General features: G+C 48.2%; 1 protein-coding gene across 1 annotated transcript in view; it reads left to right on the top strand.

Moving 5' to 3' along the window:
• The window catches only part of LOC119956525 (glutamate receptor ionotropic, NMDA 2B-like), a 579,238-nt gene that overhangs the window by 449,381 nt on the left and 112,222 nt on the right, over positions 1 to 17,635 (top strand). The window lies entirely within an intron of this gene.

Raw genomic sequence — 17,635 nt, forward strand, 5'->3', positions numbered from 1 at the left:
TGTACCAATCTGAGAGTGTACCAATCTGAGAATGTACCAATCTGAGGGTTTGCCAATCTGAGAGTGTACCAATCTGAGAATGTACCAATCTGAGGGTGTACCAATATGAGAGTGTACCAATCTGAGAGTGTACCAATCTGAGAGTGTGCCAATCTGAGAATGTACCAATCTGAGAGTGTACCAATCTGAGAGTGTACCAATCTGAGAATGTACCAATCTGAGCATGTACCAATCTGAGAGTGTACCAATCTGAGAGTGTGCCAATCTGAGAATGTACCAATCTGAGGGTTTGCCCATCTGAGAGTGTACCAACCTGAGTGTACCAATCCGAATGTACCAATGTGAGAGTGTACCAAACTGAGAGTGTACCAATAAGAGTGTACCAGCCTGAGAGTGTACCAATATGAGAGTGTACCAATCTGAGAGTGTAACAATCTGCAAGTGTACCAATCTGAGAGTGTACCAATCTGAGAGTGTACCAATCTGAGAGTGTGCCAATCTGAGAATGTACCAATCTGAGGGTTTGCCTATCTGAGAGTGTACCAATCTGAGTGTACCAATCTGAATGTACCAATGTGAGAGTGTACCAATCTGAGAGTGTACCAATAAGAGTGTACCAGCCTGCGAGTGTACCAATCTGAGAGTGTACCAATCTGAGAGTGTACCAATCTGAGAGTGTGCCTCTCTGAGGGTTTGCCAATCTGAAGGTGTATAAATCTGAGAGTGTACCTATCTGAGCATGTACCAATCTGAGAGTGTACCAAACTGAAAGTGTAGCAATCTGTCCCACAATATTATGAGAATGAAGCAATTAAATTACATAAATCCCCAAGCGGATCAATTTAAGAATGAACCAATGAGAATTCATCAGTTTTTGAGTGTAGCAGTGTGACAGAGACCCAATCTTAGTCTGCACCAATAGAGTGTAGCGATCTGAGAGTCGACCAATCTGAAAGTACACCAACCAGAGGTTGTACCAATTCGACAATGTATCAATCTGAGTGTGTGCCACTGAGGGCGCACTTCGAGAAAAGACAATCAATCACAAAGCGTTAATTGCACCAATTTGAGACTGTCCAAATCTTCACTTGTACCAATGAGAGTGCACCAGTTGCAAGTAGCTGTGAGAATTAAACAGTCTGAGAATATACCATCAGAGTAAACTATTCTGAGAGTACACCAATCTGAGAGTGTACCAATCCGAGGGTGTATCAATCTGAGGGTGTATCAATCTGAGAGTGTGCCAATCTGAAAGTGTACCAATCTGAGAGTGTACCAATCTGAGAGTGTACCAATCTGAGAGTGTACCAATCTGAAAGTGTACCAATCTGAGAGTGTACCAATCTGAGAATGTACCAATCTGAGAGTGTATCAATCTGAGAGTGTATCAATCTGAGAGTGTACCAATCTGAGAGCATACCAATCTGAGAATGTATCAATCTGAGGGTCTACCAGTTACAAAATAGTCTGGGAATGTACCAACCTGAATAACCCATTCTTGTATTGTGACCATCTGAGAGTGTGCCAATGTGAGTGCATCTATCTGTGAGTACAAGAATTCGAGAGTGTACCAAACTGAGGATGTGCCAATCTGAGAGTGTGCGAATCCAAGTTGTAACAGTCTGAGAGTGTACCAATCTGAGAGTGTACCAATCTGAAACTACCAACCTGAGAATGAACTAATTTGAGAGTGTACCAATCTGAGGATGGTCCAATTTGAGAATATACCAATCTGAGACTGCGCCAATCTAAGGGTGTACCAATTCGATAGTGTAATAATCTGAGCGTACCAATCTGAGTAAACCATTCTTGTACTGTGACCATCTGAGAGTGCGGCAATATGAGTGGAACAATCTGTGAGCTCAAGAATATAAAGATGTACCAAACAGAGGGTGTACTAATCTGAGAATGTGCCAGTCCAAAAATTCACATGTCCGAGGGTGCAACAGTCTGAGAGTGTACCGATCTGAGAGTGTACCGATCTGAGAGTGTACCGATCTGAGAGTGTACCAATCTGAGAGTGTACCGATCTGAGAGTGTACCAATCTGAGAGTGTACCGATCTGAGAGTGTACCGATCTGAGGGTGTGCCAATCTGAGAGTGTACCGATCTGAGAGTGTACTGATCTGAGAGTGTACCGATCTGAGAGTGTACTGATCTGAGAGTGTACCGATCTGAGAGTGTACCGATCTGAGAGTGTACCGATCTGAGGGTGTGCTAATCTGAGGCTATATCAAGGTGAGAAAATACCACTCTGAAAGTATACAAATCTGAGGATGTACCAATCTGAGAGTGTGGCATTCTGAGACTGTACTGATCTGAAAGTGTATCATTCTGAGGGTGTACCAATCTGTGGGTATACCAAGATGAAATGAAATGAAATGAAAATCGCTTATTGTCACGAGTAGGCTTCAATGAAGTTACTGTGAAAAGCCCCTAGTCGCCACATTCCGGCGCCTGTCCGGGGAGGCTGTTACGGGAATCGAACCGTGCTGCTGGCCTGCTTGGTCTGCTTTAAAAGCCAGCGATTTAGCTCAGTGAGCTAAACCCACCCCTGTAATGACCAGCCCCAGATGAGAGTTTAGCAATCTGAAAGTATACTAATCTGTGAGTGTACCAGTCTGAGAGTGTGGCAGCCTGAGAGATTATCAGCCTGGGTGTTTAATAGCCTGAGTCTACCAGTTTAAGTGTGTGCCTCTCTGAGTGTAACAATTTTAGTTTGTGCCAATGAGGGTGCACCGAACTGGCAGAGTAACCTAGTGATTGGCAATTAATTTTACAATCTGGGACTGCCCCAATGTAATTGCACAAATTAAGCAGTGTCACAATCTGAGTGTATCTGTCTTTTAGTGCACCAATTCAATAGTACACCTGTCTAAGAAGATTTGCTTTGGCACTCAGGAATCTGACATCCTAACACAAGGCTGGCTCAAGGGAGTTGGTTCTGATGATCAGGGCCCCGATGATGGTGTTCTTGGCTCCTTTAAGGACCCTGATGTTATTACGCCCGTCCTCTCATCTGATGCGGGGAATCCATCCCAGTTGATGGTACCTCTCTCCAGGTGGCGTCTGTGTGTCCAAGTTTCTGAACCATTCAGAAGAGCTGGCCGGACAACAGCCTTGTGCACAAGGATCCTGGTGTCAACACGAATGTGTCCGTCTTCAAAGATTCTCGTCCTTAGGCGTCTGAGGGAGGCGCCCGCAAACTGGATACAATGGTGGATCTCCGCATCAATGCCAGCCTTGGGTGAGGAGGAGGAGACCTGGAAGAGGTGCCTGAGAAAGGAATACCAGCGATCTAGAGTCCCAGGATCGATCCCACCTCCTGGAAATACCTGCCAAGTGTGCAGTCAAAGATCCGGCCCTAGGATCGGACTCATCAGCCATTCGAGGACCCACAGAACCCATGATCCAGTGACATGGAGTTTCTTAGATGGACAAGCATTCTTGTTCGTGAGTGCTCGCTGAAGGAGAAAGGCACCTGTCTTAGAATAGCCCAATCTGAGTGTGACCCCCCCCCCCCAAGTTTAGTTTGTATTAAAGTGAATATACTATTCTGAGAGTGTACACAAAGAGTGTAACCAATCTGACAGTGCATCGGTCTGTGTGTGTACAAATGAGAAGACACTAATCTGAAGTTCTCCAATGAGAATGACCCAATTGGAGAGTGTAAGCAACTTGAGAATGCAGCAAAGTGTGTGTGCACTAATTATAGAGAATAAATCCAAGTGTGCACCAGTCTGATACCAGTATTTCAGAAGATGAGAATCCAAATTTTCACCAATCTGATTGTACCAAATCTGAGATTGCACCAGTTTCAGAGGGTCCAATGGGAGTGCTTCAATTTGACAGCGTCTAAATCTAAGAGTACATCAGTGAGCGTGTACCAATCTGTCCTGCAAAGCCCTGAGAATGTACCGATAATTTGCACCAATCACAGTGTGACAATTTAAGGAAGTACCAATGAGAATGCACCGGTTTTTGAGTGCAGCAATCTGAGAATGACCCAACCTTAGTTTGTACCAATCAGAGTGCACCGATCTGAGTATGTAACATTGAGTGCTCCAATCAGAGTTCAATAGTCTGAGAATGTGCCAATGAGAGTAAACCTTTCTTTGAAGTAACCATTAGAGAGTGTACCAATAAGAGTGTACCAGCCTGAGGGTATATCAGCCTGAGAGTATATCAGCCTGAGAGTGTACCAATCTGAGCGTGTACCAATCTGAGCGTGTACCAATCTGAGAGTGTACCAATCTGAGAGTGTACCAATAAGAGTGTACCAATAAGAGTACCAGCCTGAGAGTGTACCAGCCTGAGAGTGTACCAGCCTGAGAGTGTACCAGCCTGAGAGTGTACCAGCCTGAGAGTGTACCAATCTGAGAGTGTACCAATCTGAGAGTGTACCAATCTGAGAGTGTACCAATCTGAGAGTGTACCAATCTAAGAGTGTACTAATCTGAGAGTGTACTAACCTCAGAGTGCACCAATCTAAGAGTGTACTAATCTGAGAGTGTACCAATCTGAGAGTGTACTAATCTGAGAGTGTACCAGCCTGAGAGTGTACCAGCCTGAGAGTGTACCAGCCTGAGAGTGTACCAATTTGAATATGTATCAATCTGAGAGTGTACAAAACTGAGAGTGTAACAATCAAGATCCAAAAACAGCTTCTGCCCCAGACTCCTAAACGACCCTCTTATGGACTGACCTGATGCCGGTGTATAGGTATTTACTTATGTACCTTGTGTTGCCCTATTATGTATTTTCTTTCCTTTTCATGTACTAAATGATCTGTTTGAGCTGCTCGCAGAAAAATACTTTTCATTGTACCTCGGTACACGTGGCAATAAACAAATCCAATCCAATCTGAGTGTACCAATCTGAGAATGTACCAATCTGAGCATGTGCCAATCTGAGCATGTACCAAACTGAACATGTACCAATCTGAGCATGTACCAATCTGAGCATGTACCAATCTGAGCATGTGCCAACCTGAGCATGTACCAATCTGAGAGTGTACCAATCTGAGAGTGTACCAATCTGAGCATGTACCAATCTGAGAGTGTACCAATCTGAGAGTGTACCAATCTGTGCATGTGCCAATCTGAGCATGTACCAATCTGAGAGTGTACCAATCTGAGTGCGTACCAATCTGAGTGCGTACCAATCTGAGCGTGTACCAATCTGAGAGTGTACCAATCTGAGCATGTACCAATCTGAGAGCCTACCAATCTGAGCATGTGCCAATCTGAGCGTGTACCAATCTGAGCGTGTACCAATCTGAGCGTGTACCAATCTGAGCATGTACCAATCTGAGCATGTGCCAATCTGAGTGTGTACCAATCTGAGCATGTACCAATCTGAGCATGTACCAATCTGAGAGTGTACCAAACTGAAAATGTACCGATTTGAGAGTGTACCAATCTAAGTGTACCAATTTGGAAGTGTTCCTATTTGATAGTATACCAATCTAAGGGTGCACAAATGTGAGGTCCTCCAAACTGAGGGTGATTCAATCTAACTTTAACAATTTGAAATTGGACCAATGTAAGTGCAATAATGAGAATGAACCGATATGAAATGATCCAATTTGAGAGTTGAACGATCTGTGAGTGCATCAATCTGACTGCGCCCGAACGGGAATGCAGCACTCTGAGATTACAATCATTTGAAATGGTGCCAGTTTGATAGTGTACTAACGAGAGGGTGATCATCACCAATGGGAGTGCACCATTCTGACAGGGTTGTCATCTGAGACTCTCTCAATGAGGGAGATGTTCAGAGAGTGAAGCAATGGGACATCAAACTGACTAATCCAAGAGTGGAAGAATCTGAACCAATCTGAATGTAAAATATGTGCATCAAATGTTCATTGACAAGCGACACAAATAAAGAGTGCAATAACGAGGGCGAAGCAATGTGAGAGTGCGTGCCAATGAGCCTGTACCAACATGAGTGGGTACTCATGCCAGTGTGCCAAGGAGATGAGATGAAGATTTGGAGTGTGTGCCAATGAGCGTGTACCACTCCAAGAGGACACCAGTCCACGAATACACAATGAGTGCATCAATTTGAGCTTGCCCCATTCCACGGGCGTGCCAAGGAGGGACAACCGATCTAAGAGTGTGCCAGTCTGAGGATATGCCAGCCTCAATGTGCCAATCTGAGAGAGTGGCAGTCTGAGAGTGCGCCACACTGAATGCACTCAACGTGCTCAATGAAGACGTGTGATAAGTTCAAGAGTGGATAGTTCTGGAGAATTCTCTGCTGAGAGTCACCCGAGGCGGGATTCTCTGATCCTGAGGCTAAGTGTTGACGCCGTTGGAAACGCCGTCGCGTTTCTCGACGGCGTCACCATGGCCTCGGGGTCAGCAATTCTGGCCCCCGCCAATCCAGCTGCTGATCCTGGCGTCCACTGGGCGCCGCGGGGTCCGCGCGTGCGCAGTGACACCGGCGCCAATGTGCGCGTGCGCAGTGGCTCCCTTTTCCGCGCCGGCCCCGACGCCAAATGGCGCAGGACTAAAGGGGCCGGCGCGGAAGAAAGGAGGCCCCCAGCCCGAGAGGCCGGCCCGCCGATCGGTAGGCCCCGATTGCGGGCCAGGCCACAATGGAGCCCGCCCCGCCCCCCCCCCGGTGTTCTTTGCCCCCTCATCCCCCCCCCCCCCCTCCCCCCACAGGCAGCCCCCAGACCCTTCCATGCTGAGGTCCCTCCGGCTGAGAGCAGGTTAGAACGGCGGCCGTGGGACTCGGGTTTCTTGCGACGGCCGAGAATCGGCGGGGGTGGGGCGCATAGAGCGGCCCCCGACCGGCGCCGCGCGACCACGCCGGCACCGATTCTCAGCTCCGCGGCGAATCGCGTCCCGGCGTCGGGGCGGCGTGACACAGTTCGCGCCGGTTACGGGGATTCTCCGGCCCGGCCTGGGGTTGAGAGAATCCCGCCCAATATTCTTCTCCCCTTGCGGTAACTACCCTTCCTTGCTCATGGGACGTCCTCTGCTGCTGCTCAGAGAGAAGTTCCCGGGCTCTTCAGGTTTTGAAAAGCATCTGATGCTTTTTATTAATGAAAGCAAAACCGGACAAGGCCCTTTACCCTACATTTTAGATTTGCTTTTGATTTGATTTGATGTATTGTCACATGTACCGAAGTACAATGAAAAGAATTTTCCTGCGGCCAAGGTACTTACATTGTAGACAAAAAGAGAATAATCGACAGAGAACATTGACAAATGGTACATTGACAACAGTGATTGGTTGCAGTGCGGAACAAGGGGCCAAACAAAGCAAATACATGAGCAAGAGCAGCATAGGGTGCCGTGAATAGTGTTCTTACAGGGAACAGATCAGTCCGAGGGAGAGTCGTTGAGGAGTCTAGTAGCTGTGGGGAAGAAGCTGTTCCTATGTCTGGACGTGCGGGTCTTCAGAATTCTGTACCTTCTGCCTGATGGAAGGGTCTGGAAGAGGGCAAAGCCTGGGTGGGAGGGGTCTCTGATAATGCTGTCTGCCTTCCTGAGGCAGCGGGAGGTGTAGACAGAATCAATGGGAGGGTGGAGAGCTTGTGTGATAAGTTGGGCTGAGTTCACCACACTCTGCAGCTTCTTGCGATCTTGGGCCGAGCAGTTGCCATACCAGGCTGCGATGCAGCCGGATAGGATGCTCTCTATGGAACATCTGTAGATGTTTGTGAGAGTTCGATGCAGACATGCCGAATTTCTTTAGCTTCCGTGGGACTTGCGTCTACTGCATCTCGTGAGATCAATATTTCCTGCTTTTGGGTGAAATTATTTGACACATATTTTGCCATCTTCTATTTGCACATGGGGCACCGGCATGGTAGCTGGGAACATGGTAGGTGCCAACGCGACACTATGGATAACATTGGCAACAAGTACCTTCCGGAAGCAAGTTCATCAATATTGACCTCCACCTGACCTCGTGGCCAAAAGGTGCTACTTCAATGGAGAAATCCAGAGCAAACTTTCTCGCCTGAAAGTAAATAAATCAGGTGGAGCTAATGAGCCTTACTTTTCTCGGGCTGATATTTTGGAGGTTCAGTAAAGTCTGCCTTTTAAGTAATTATGTGCTGTGGCGGTGATATAAATCTCTGTCAGCACAGAATTCCCAAGGGAATAACGGTTTCTGATAGATCAACCCGCACAGGCAAATATTTGGCCAACTAAAACATCTGAGAGATGCAGCCGTGAGTCAGCAACGTCTTCGATGCCAGGGTGCAAAATGGTGTAATTAGAATCATCGTTTTTTTTTATTGCTAACCATTTCTTTGTCTGGAGGGAACAAAGTGAGAGAGAGAAAAAAAAAACTGTCTCTTTGTGAATCTCAAGCCTCTCAGTTCTTCGCTTGTGATTCACACATCAGAAAACGATTGAAAAACAAATCAAGATGTTTTAGTATCCCACCTGGTGAATCAGCCCCACTTTGCCATCTTTTTCAAAGTACCCTCTACCCTTCCTGTCAACCCCCCCCCCCCTCCCCCCTCCCCCCCCCCGTGATATAAACCACAATAATTGCAACCCTTCCTCCCAGCGCCAAACACCAGTTCTCTTAACTCCCTCACCCTACCCGATACCCAGCAACCGGCTCTCCCCCTCCCTGCTGTGGTGTTCGTTGCATTGCTAAATTCAGGATGGTTGGCGTAGTGAATACCGCAAAATAGCTTTAACTTACACAAAGCTGTGAATTTAATAACACTACTCATTTGGATTCAACATGTACTTCCAAATAATACACAATTGATTATTAATGTGCAAACTACACTAATCTACAACGTATGGCCAGCATGGTAGCACAGTGGTTAGCACTGTTCCTTCACAGCTCCAGGGTCCCAGGTTCAGTTCCCAGCTTGGGTCACTCTCTGTGCGGAGCGGGTTTCCTCCGGGTGCTCCGGTTTCCTCCCACAAGTCCCGAAAGACGTGCTGTTAGGCAATTTGGACATTCTGAATTCTCCCTCTGTGTACCCGAACAGGCTGCCGGAATATGGTGACTGGGGGATTTTCACAGTAACTTCATTGCAGTGGTAATGTAAGCCTACTTGTGACAATAAAGATTATTAAAATTTAAAAAAAATTATCTTTATACTGGTATAAACTATGATCTGCTCTCAGTCACACTAATAATACTACCTGTCTCTAGCTAACTCTTGGACTACTCTCACCCACAGGACTTAGCATCAATGCCTCATATACTTGTATCTGTAGCTCCCTCTAGTGGCTAATCCAGACATTTTATTAACCCCTGCAGTTCTTACAGTTATGATAATACCACCCATGCCTCATTCCCAGTAACCTCAGCCCCTTCTCCTTACCTCAACCCTACATAATCTGAACTGTACCCTCATCCCTCAATGCCCGGTTGAGTCAATGTCAGGTGACCTCAATCCAGTACCATACTATTATCAGGTGCGGAAAGGAGTCCGCATCGAACCGAACAGGTTGAGTCAAAGGAAAAAGGTTTAACGCAATAGAACAAGAGTACAGAGCAGTTACTCTACTACAGGAGCCAGCTCACAGTTCATGATCCTCCGGATTTATTCAGGATGTAGAAGTGGGGGAGTGTGTATTCCCCACAATCCTTTGGGTACGTCAACCCCCCCCCCCCCCACCCCCCCCCCCCGTCTCATAAGTGTCCCATGACCTGCTTAACCCCAGATTATGACACTTAGCTCATTGCCAACCTCTACTCCACCTCTCCCTAAAAGAACATCAAGCTGGGTCTACAAATTCTGATTGAGGATACACTTACCTTGTTGGACCATCAATCAGCCCAGTGGCGATGAATCAAAACTACAATGGAAGTAATTCAGATTAAAGTTCGAAAAACATGTCCCACATTGTTTTGCCATTAATGAGTGATGGATTTGCCAATGTGGTGATAGCCATATCATCAGCACATCAGCAGACATAAGGTACAGGACCTATTTCTCAGAGGTTTACATATATCCGGCTGGATTCTTCGTTCCTGAGTCTAAGTGCCGCCGCCACACACGCATCGGTCGTGCCGCAAAAGATGCCGATGGCCTTGCGGGACTGGATACACACCCGTCCCGACTCCACAGCCAACCTCCTGGCCACCCCCCACCATTCCCCCTGGCAGAAGCCCCCCCCCCCCACCGACCAGCGGCACGGACCTCGGCCGAGTATGGCAGCGCTGGACACTATCCGCACGCCCTCTCTCTCTGCAGCCGGAACGCCAGGCTCCCGACCGCTGGGACCGCACGTGGCCCTCGCCGGCAGGAACCCGGCCCATCGGAGGCAGAGCATCGCGGGTGGGCCGGCTGATGAGGTACCAACGGCGTTGTGACTGCGTGCGGCGCGCGTCCCGATGACACGATTTGGAGGCGGCGGCCTGGTGTCAAACCAATGCCCTCCCCGATTTTGCCGTCGGGAGCCGTTCTCCGCCCGATCGCCATTCCTGATTTCGGCCTCAGGCAAACGGAGAATCCCGCCATGTGCATCTTAGGCCCAATAGACAGACAACAAAGAACAAAGAAAATTACAGCACAGGAACAGGCCCTTCGGCCCTCCCAGCCTGCGCCGATCCAGATCCTTTATCTAAACCTGTCTCCTATTTTCCAAGGTCTACTTCCCTCTGTTGCCGCCCGTTCATATACCTGTCCAGATGCATCTTAAATGATGCTATCGTGCCCGCCTCTACCACCTCCGCTGCTAAAGCGTTCCCGGCACCCACCACCCTCTGCGTAATAAACTTTCCACGCACATAGAACAGAGAACATAGAACAGTACAGCACAGAACAGGCCCTTCGGCCCTCGATGTTGTGCCGAGCAATGATCACCCTACTCAAACCCACGTATCCACCCTACACCCGTAACCCAACAACCCCCCCTTAACCTTACTTTTTAGGACACTACGGGCAATTTAGCATGGCCAATCCACCTAACCCGCACATCTTTGGACTGTGGGAGGAAACCGGAGCACCCGGAGGAAACCCACGCAAACACGGGGAGGACGTGCAGACTCCGCACAGACAGTGACCCAGCCGGGAATCAAACCTGGGACCATAGAGCTGTGAAGCATTTATGCTAACCACCATGCTACCGTACTGCCCCTCTCTTAAACTTTCCCCCTCTCACCTTGAAATCGTGACCCCTTGTAACTGACACTCCCACTCTTGGGAAAAGCTTGTTGCTATCCACCCTGTCCATACCTCTCATTATTTTGTAGACCTCAATCAGGTCCCCCCTCAACCTCCGTCTTTCCAACGAAAACAATCCTAATCTACTGAACCTTTCTTCAAAGTGTGTAACTCTGACTCGTGTGGATCACACTTACGAATTGACCCTGGGACCCTGTTCTGTTGAATGCAGGTGTCCTTTGAAAACCGAGTTTGGGCAGCAATTTCTTGTTAAAACCCAAATCTTCATGAATAACCTGCTCCGGATTTAGCTCCGACTGGTATTGAATTGTCAATGTCATTTAGACAGGTCCCAGTTGGAGTGAGGAATGTCACACGGCTGCAGGAACGGTTGGCTCTGCAGCTGCCCAGTCTCACTAGGGTAATTAACTGTGATACGAGCCACCTCACAATATTGTGACAGGAGGTAGTAATTTGTACTGTACAATGTCACATGGGACTGTAATGCGAAACGCACTGTTGGAGAGCTGGCCTCTAAATCTGCTTTGCACTGTGGAGGCAATGAGCCACGCTGAATACGGTACTGGCGGACTGTAATATTGAATGCAGTATAAGAGAGCTGGTCTGTAATGCAGGACAAAAGAGCTGGTCTAATGCTGAATGCAGGACAGGAGAGCTGGTCTGTAATATTGAATGCAGCACAAGGGAGCTGGTCTGTAATGCTGAAGGCAGGACAGGAGAGCTGGTCTGTAATATTGAATGCAGCAAAAGAGAGCTGGTCTGTAATATTGAATGCAGCACAAGAGAGCTGGTCTGTAATGCTGAAGGCAGGACAGGCGAGCTGGTCTGTAATATTGAATGCAGCACAAGAGAGCTGGTCTGTAATGCTGAATGCTGACAGGAGAGCTGGTCTGTAATGCTGAATGCAGCACAAGAGAGCTGGTCTGTAATGCTAAATGCAGGACAAGAGAGCTGGTCTGTAATGCTTAATGCAGGACAGGAGAGTAGGTCTGTAATGCTGAAGGCAGGACAGGAGAGCTGGTCTGTAATGCTGAATGTAGGACAGGAGAGCTGGTCTGTAATGCTGAATGCAGGACAAGAGAGCTGGTCTGTAATATTGAATGCAGTATAGGAGAGCAGGTCTGTAATGCTGAATGCAGTGAGGGAGAGGTGGTCTGTAATATTGAAAACATAACGCAATGCAATGCTGAAGGCAGGACAAGAGAGCAGGTCTGTAATGCTGAATGCAGGACAAGAGAGTTGGTCTGTAATGCTGAATGCAGGACAAGAGAGTTGGTCTGTAATGCTGAATGTAGGACAAGAGAGCTGGTCTGTAATGCTGAATGCAGGACAAGAGAGTTGGTCTGTAATGCTGAATGTAGGACAAGAGAGCTGGTCTGTAATGCTGAATGCAGGACAAGATATGGTCTGTAATGCTGAAGGCAGGACGAGAGCTGGTCTGTAATGCTGAATGCAGGACAAGAGAGCAGGTCTGTAATGCTGAAGGCAGGACAAGAGCTGGTCTGTAATATTGAATGCAGCACAAGAGAGCTGGTCTGTAATGCTGAAGGCAGGACAAGAGATGGTCTGTAATGTTGAAGGCAGGACAAGAGACCTGGTCTGTAATGCTGAATGCAGGACAAGAGAGCTGGTCTGTAATGCTGAATGCAGGACAAGAGATGGTCTGCAATGCTGAAGGCAGGACAAGAGAGCTGGTCTGTAATGCTGAATGCTGGACAAGAGAGCTGGTCTGTAATGCTGAATGCAGGACAAGAGAGCTGGTCTGTAATGCTGAATGCTGGACAAGAGAGCAGGTCTGTAATGCTGAATGCAGGACAAGAGATGGTCTCCAATGCTGAAGGCAGGACAAGAGAGCTGGTCCGTAATGCTGAATGCAGGACAAGAGATGGTCTGCAATGCTGAAGGCAGGACAAGAGAGCTGGTCTGTAATGCTGAATGCTGACAGGAGAGCTGGTCTGTAATGCTGAATGCAGAACAAGAGAGCTGGTCTGTAATGCTGAAGGCAGGACAAAAGAGCTGGTCTGTAATGCTGAATGCAGGACAAGAGAGCTGGTCTGTAATGCTGAATGCAGGACAAGAGAGCTGGTCTGTAATGCTGAATGCAGTGAGGGAGAGGTGGTCTGTAATATTGAAAACATAACGCAATGCAATGCTGAAGGCAGGACAAGAGAGCAGGTCTGTAATGCTGAATGCAGGACAAGAGAGTTGGTCTGTAATGCTGAATGCAGGACAAGAGAGTTGGTCTGTAATGCTGAATGTAGGACAAGAGAGCTGGTCTGTAATGCTGAATGCAGGACAAGAGATGGTCTGTAATGCTGAAGGCAGGACGAGAGCTGGTCTGTAATGCTGAATGCAGGACCAGAGAGCAGGTCTGTAATGCTGAAGGCAGGACAAGAGCTGGTCTGTAATATTGAATGCAGCACAAGAGAGCTGGTCTGTAATGCTGAAGGCAGGACAAGAGATGGTCTGTAATGTTGAAGGCAGGACAAGAGACCTGGTCTGTAATGCTGAATGCAGGACAAGAGAGCTGGTATGTAATGCTGAATGCAGGACAAGAGATGGTCTGCAATGCTGAAGGCAGGACAAGAGAGCTGGTCTGTAATGCTGAATGCTGGACAAGAGAGCTGGTCTGTAATGCTGAATGCAGGACAAGAGAGCTGGTCTGTAATGCTGAATGCTGGACAAGAGAGCAGGTCTGTAATGCTGAATGCAGGACAAGAGATGGTCTCCAATGCTGAAGGCAGGACAAGAGAGCTGGTCTGTAATGCTGAATGCAGGACAAGAGATGGTCTGCAATGCTGAAGGCAGGACAAGAGAGCTGGTCTGTAATGCTGAATGCTGACAGGAGAGCTGGTCTGTAATGCTGAATGCAGGACAAGAGAGCTGGTCTGTAATGCTGAAGGCAGGACAAAAGAGCTGGTCTGTAATGCTGAATGCAGGACAAGAGAGCTGGTCTGTAATGCTGAATGCAGGACAAGAGAGCTGGTCTGTAATGCTGAATGCAGGACAAGAGAGCTGGTCTGTAATGCTGAAGGCAGGACAAAAGAGCTGGTCTGTAATGCTGAAGGCAGGACAAGAGAGCTGGTCTGTAATGCTGAATGCAGGACAAAAGAGTTGGTCTGTAATGCTGAATGCAGGACAAGAGAGTTGGTCTGTAATGCTGAATGCAGGACAAGAGAGTTGGTCTGTAATGCTAACGGCAATACTGGACGGGTGTTCTATATTGTTCACACCGGCCCTGTCCATCAGGAATGAATCTAATTGCACCATTCCTCTGGGGCATCTGTGGATCGACCACCCAGGTCATGGCAGATAATTGGGAGAAGCTGAATTAAAATTATTAGAGGGAAAAGTTGACATGTCACAACAGTGAGTAATGATTTGTAGCTAAGAAGTGTGTACATATTTTTTATGTAACTACGGAGAATGAACAGTTGTATCAAATAACTTTGCAGAAAAGTAAGAACAGAGTATATAGTCAGAATTTTAACCCAATTTACCCGGGTTCAGATCAGACATATGAGTTCACTTTTCAGTGGAGCATTGAGTCAGGGAGCGTCAGCGGAGAGTTCCCTCATTGAATCGGTGAAGTGGAAGCATCCTTAAAGAGATTCTTAGTGGCAATAGCTGCTTCACTGAACCTCAGTGCTGGGCTTAATCAGTAACTTTGTGCTTTGGAAGAGCTTTCCTCTGTCAAATGAGCCACGTAGGACAAGCACGGCTCAGTTTGCAGCCCTCTTCCTTCATTGGATTCACAGAATCCCTACAGTGCAGAAGGACGCCATTCGGCCCATCGGGTCTGCGCCGACCCTCTGAAAGACCGGCTTACCAAGGCTAACTCCCCCGCCCAATCCCCATCGCCCTAACCTAACCCGCACATCTTTGGACACCAAGGGGCAATTTAGCGCGGCCAACCCACCTGACCTGCACACCTTTGGGCTCTTGCCTGAGTCGGGAGACGGTCGGTTCGACCCTAACCCTGAAACCTGAGCAGGTCAATTCACCCAGTGCAGAGCTAAGGGACTGCTGCCAACTTCGAGACGGCATCATGTGAATGAGGCGTTGAACCAAAGTCCTCTCTGTCTCCTCAGGTGGATCTTCGAAGATCTAATTGCACTATTTTGAGGAAGATCGGGAGATAAAGAAAAGAACAAAGAACAATACAGCACAATTCGGCCCTCCAAGCCTGTACCAGTCATGATACTAACCTTGGCCGAAACCCTCACCACTTCCTTGTGCCGTATCGCTCTATACCCATCCTATCCATGTATTTGTCAAGATGCGTTTTGAACAGTTAATGTATCTGCTTCCACAACCACCCCTGGCAGCGAGTTCCAGGCACTCACCACCGTCTGTGTAATAAAACCTGCCTCGTACATCTCCTCTAAACTTTGCCCCACGGGCCTTAAACCTATGCCCCCTAGTGACTGACGTCTCCATCCTGGGAAAGAGTGCCTGCCCATCCACTCTTCCATGCCCCTCATAATCTTGTAGACCCCTATCAGGTCGCCCCCCCCCCCCCGCCCCCCCAACCTCCGTCTTTCTAATAAAAACAGTCCGAGTCCATTCAGCCTCTCCGCATAGCTAACACCCTCCCAACCAGGCAGTGTAACCTCCTCTGCACCCTCGCCAAAGCCGCCACATCCTTCTGGTTGTGTGGCGACCAGAATTGGGCGCAATAGTCCAAGTGCGACCTTAGCAAAGGTTCGATGCCGAGACGGCTCCATCTGTCCCTGACTAATATTTATCCCTTCACGAACATCACTAAGACGTATGGTCTGATCATTTTAATGTTTCAGCCCGAGGGATTTGCTCTGCGCAAGTGGCCTGATGCATTTCCTGGATGCAGTCTGGAAGAGTGGCACCATCTTGGTACAGGTCCATGCACAGAGCTTGGAGCCGTTCCTTTCCAATGTGAAACTCCATGAGAACTCCATTGGCAGCACGGTAGCATTGTGGATAGCACAATTGCTTCACAGCTCCAGGGTCCCAGGTTAGATTCCGGCTTGGGTCGCTGTCTGTGCGGAGTCTGCACGTCCTCCCCGTGTGTGCGTGGGTTTCCTCTGGGTGCTCCGGTTTCCTCCCACAGTCCAAAGATGTGTAGGTTAGGTGGATTGGCCATGCTAAATTGCCCTATGTGTCCAAAATTGCCCTTAGTGTTGGGTGGGGTTACTGGGTTATGGGGATAGGGTGGAGGTGTTGACCTTGGGTAGGGTGCTCTTTTCAAGAGCCGGTGCTGACTCGATGGGCCGAATGGCCTCCTTCTGCACTGTAAATTATATATATATATAATATATGCTACAGTTCGGAGGTACTCCATCGGCTGCAAAGCACTGTGGGACATCCAGAGGCTGTGAAAATCGCTCTTCTAAATGCGAGTCTTTCTCCGCAATTCCGTCTGGCTTTCAAATCTTCTTCAATCTTGACTTGCACCCCTATGGAAGTTGGATGTTTCAGCGCAAGGATTAACATAATTGGCAACCTTATCAGGCCTTCTAAACACGAATCCCCAAATTGTGCCAAGGAGGAAGATTTGCTCACCAGTAAAACGCTGGGATTTGGTCACATCTGCGGCAGGTATATAAAGGAATGACAAAGAGTCCTCCAGACGTGAAACGTTCGCTCCCTTCTCTCTCTGCGCGCTGTCAGGCCTGTTGAGATTGTTTGTGTTTCAGATTACAGCGTCTGCAGAAATTTGCTTTCACAGAGGTGTCGTGCGTGAGTTCTGCCTGGGAGCACGCTGATTGAATGTTTTTGTATATTCCAGCACTAAATAATGTCGTTCCCTTGAATCTGCCACTTGTTAGAGCTTAAGATCTTCAGGTCAGGTGGCGATGTTTGCACAGTCCATCAACCTCAGGAAATTTACTTCCAAATCGCTGGCTCTTCAGCGAAACAAGTAGGAATGGTCTGAGACGTAAACATGTGGGGTAGTGTAGAGCCAATGTGAGACGTGTTGGTTTGTTCTTCCAACCTGGCATAGATTGGACTTCTGGACTGGTAATGCTCCGATGCCGGCTATTCATCAAGGCCCCGCCTTCTCAACCTTGCCCCTCGCCTGAGGTGTGGTGACCCTCAGGTTAAATCACCACCGGTCAGCCCTCCCCCCTCAAAGGGGAAATCAGACGATGGTCATCTGGGACTGTGGCTACCTTACCTGACCTGCACATTCACCAACATGTTTGCTCTACACCCCCAGAGCAAGATTCCGTGTCCTTTAAGGCTTTTCCTGCAGGGCAAATGATGGAAGATTGGGAGGTAATGGCCGTTTTGGTTGTTGCAAGCATGTGTCCCTCTGCTCGTGGGCAATCAAAGGGAATCAAAGGATAGGAGGGGAGGCGGGGTCAGGTTATTGAGTTGAATGATCAGCCATGATCGCAATGAATGGCGGAAGCCGGCATGAAGAACCGAATGTCCGCCTCCCGCTTCTAGTTTCTATGTTTCTGTGCCGTCTCGGGGTGTGTTTGTGTTTTCCCAAATGTCATTAGGAAAGCTGCAACTCCAAGGCTG

Source organism: Scyliorhinus canicula, chromosome 23 (genome assembly GCF_902713615.1).
Source record: "Scyliorhinus canicula chromosome 23, sScyCan1.1, whole genome shotgun sequence".
In the NCBI taxonomy this organism is placed as follows: Eukaryota; Metazoa; Chordata; class Chondrichthyes; order Carcharhiniformes; family Scyliorhinidae; genus Scyliorhinus; species Scyliorhinus canicula.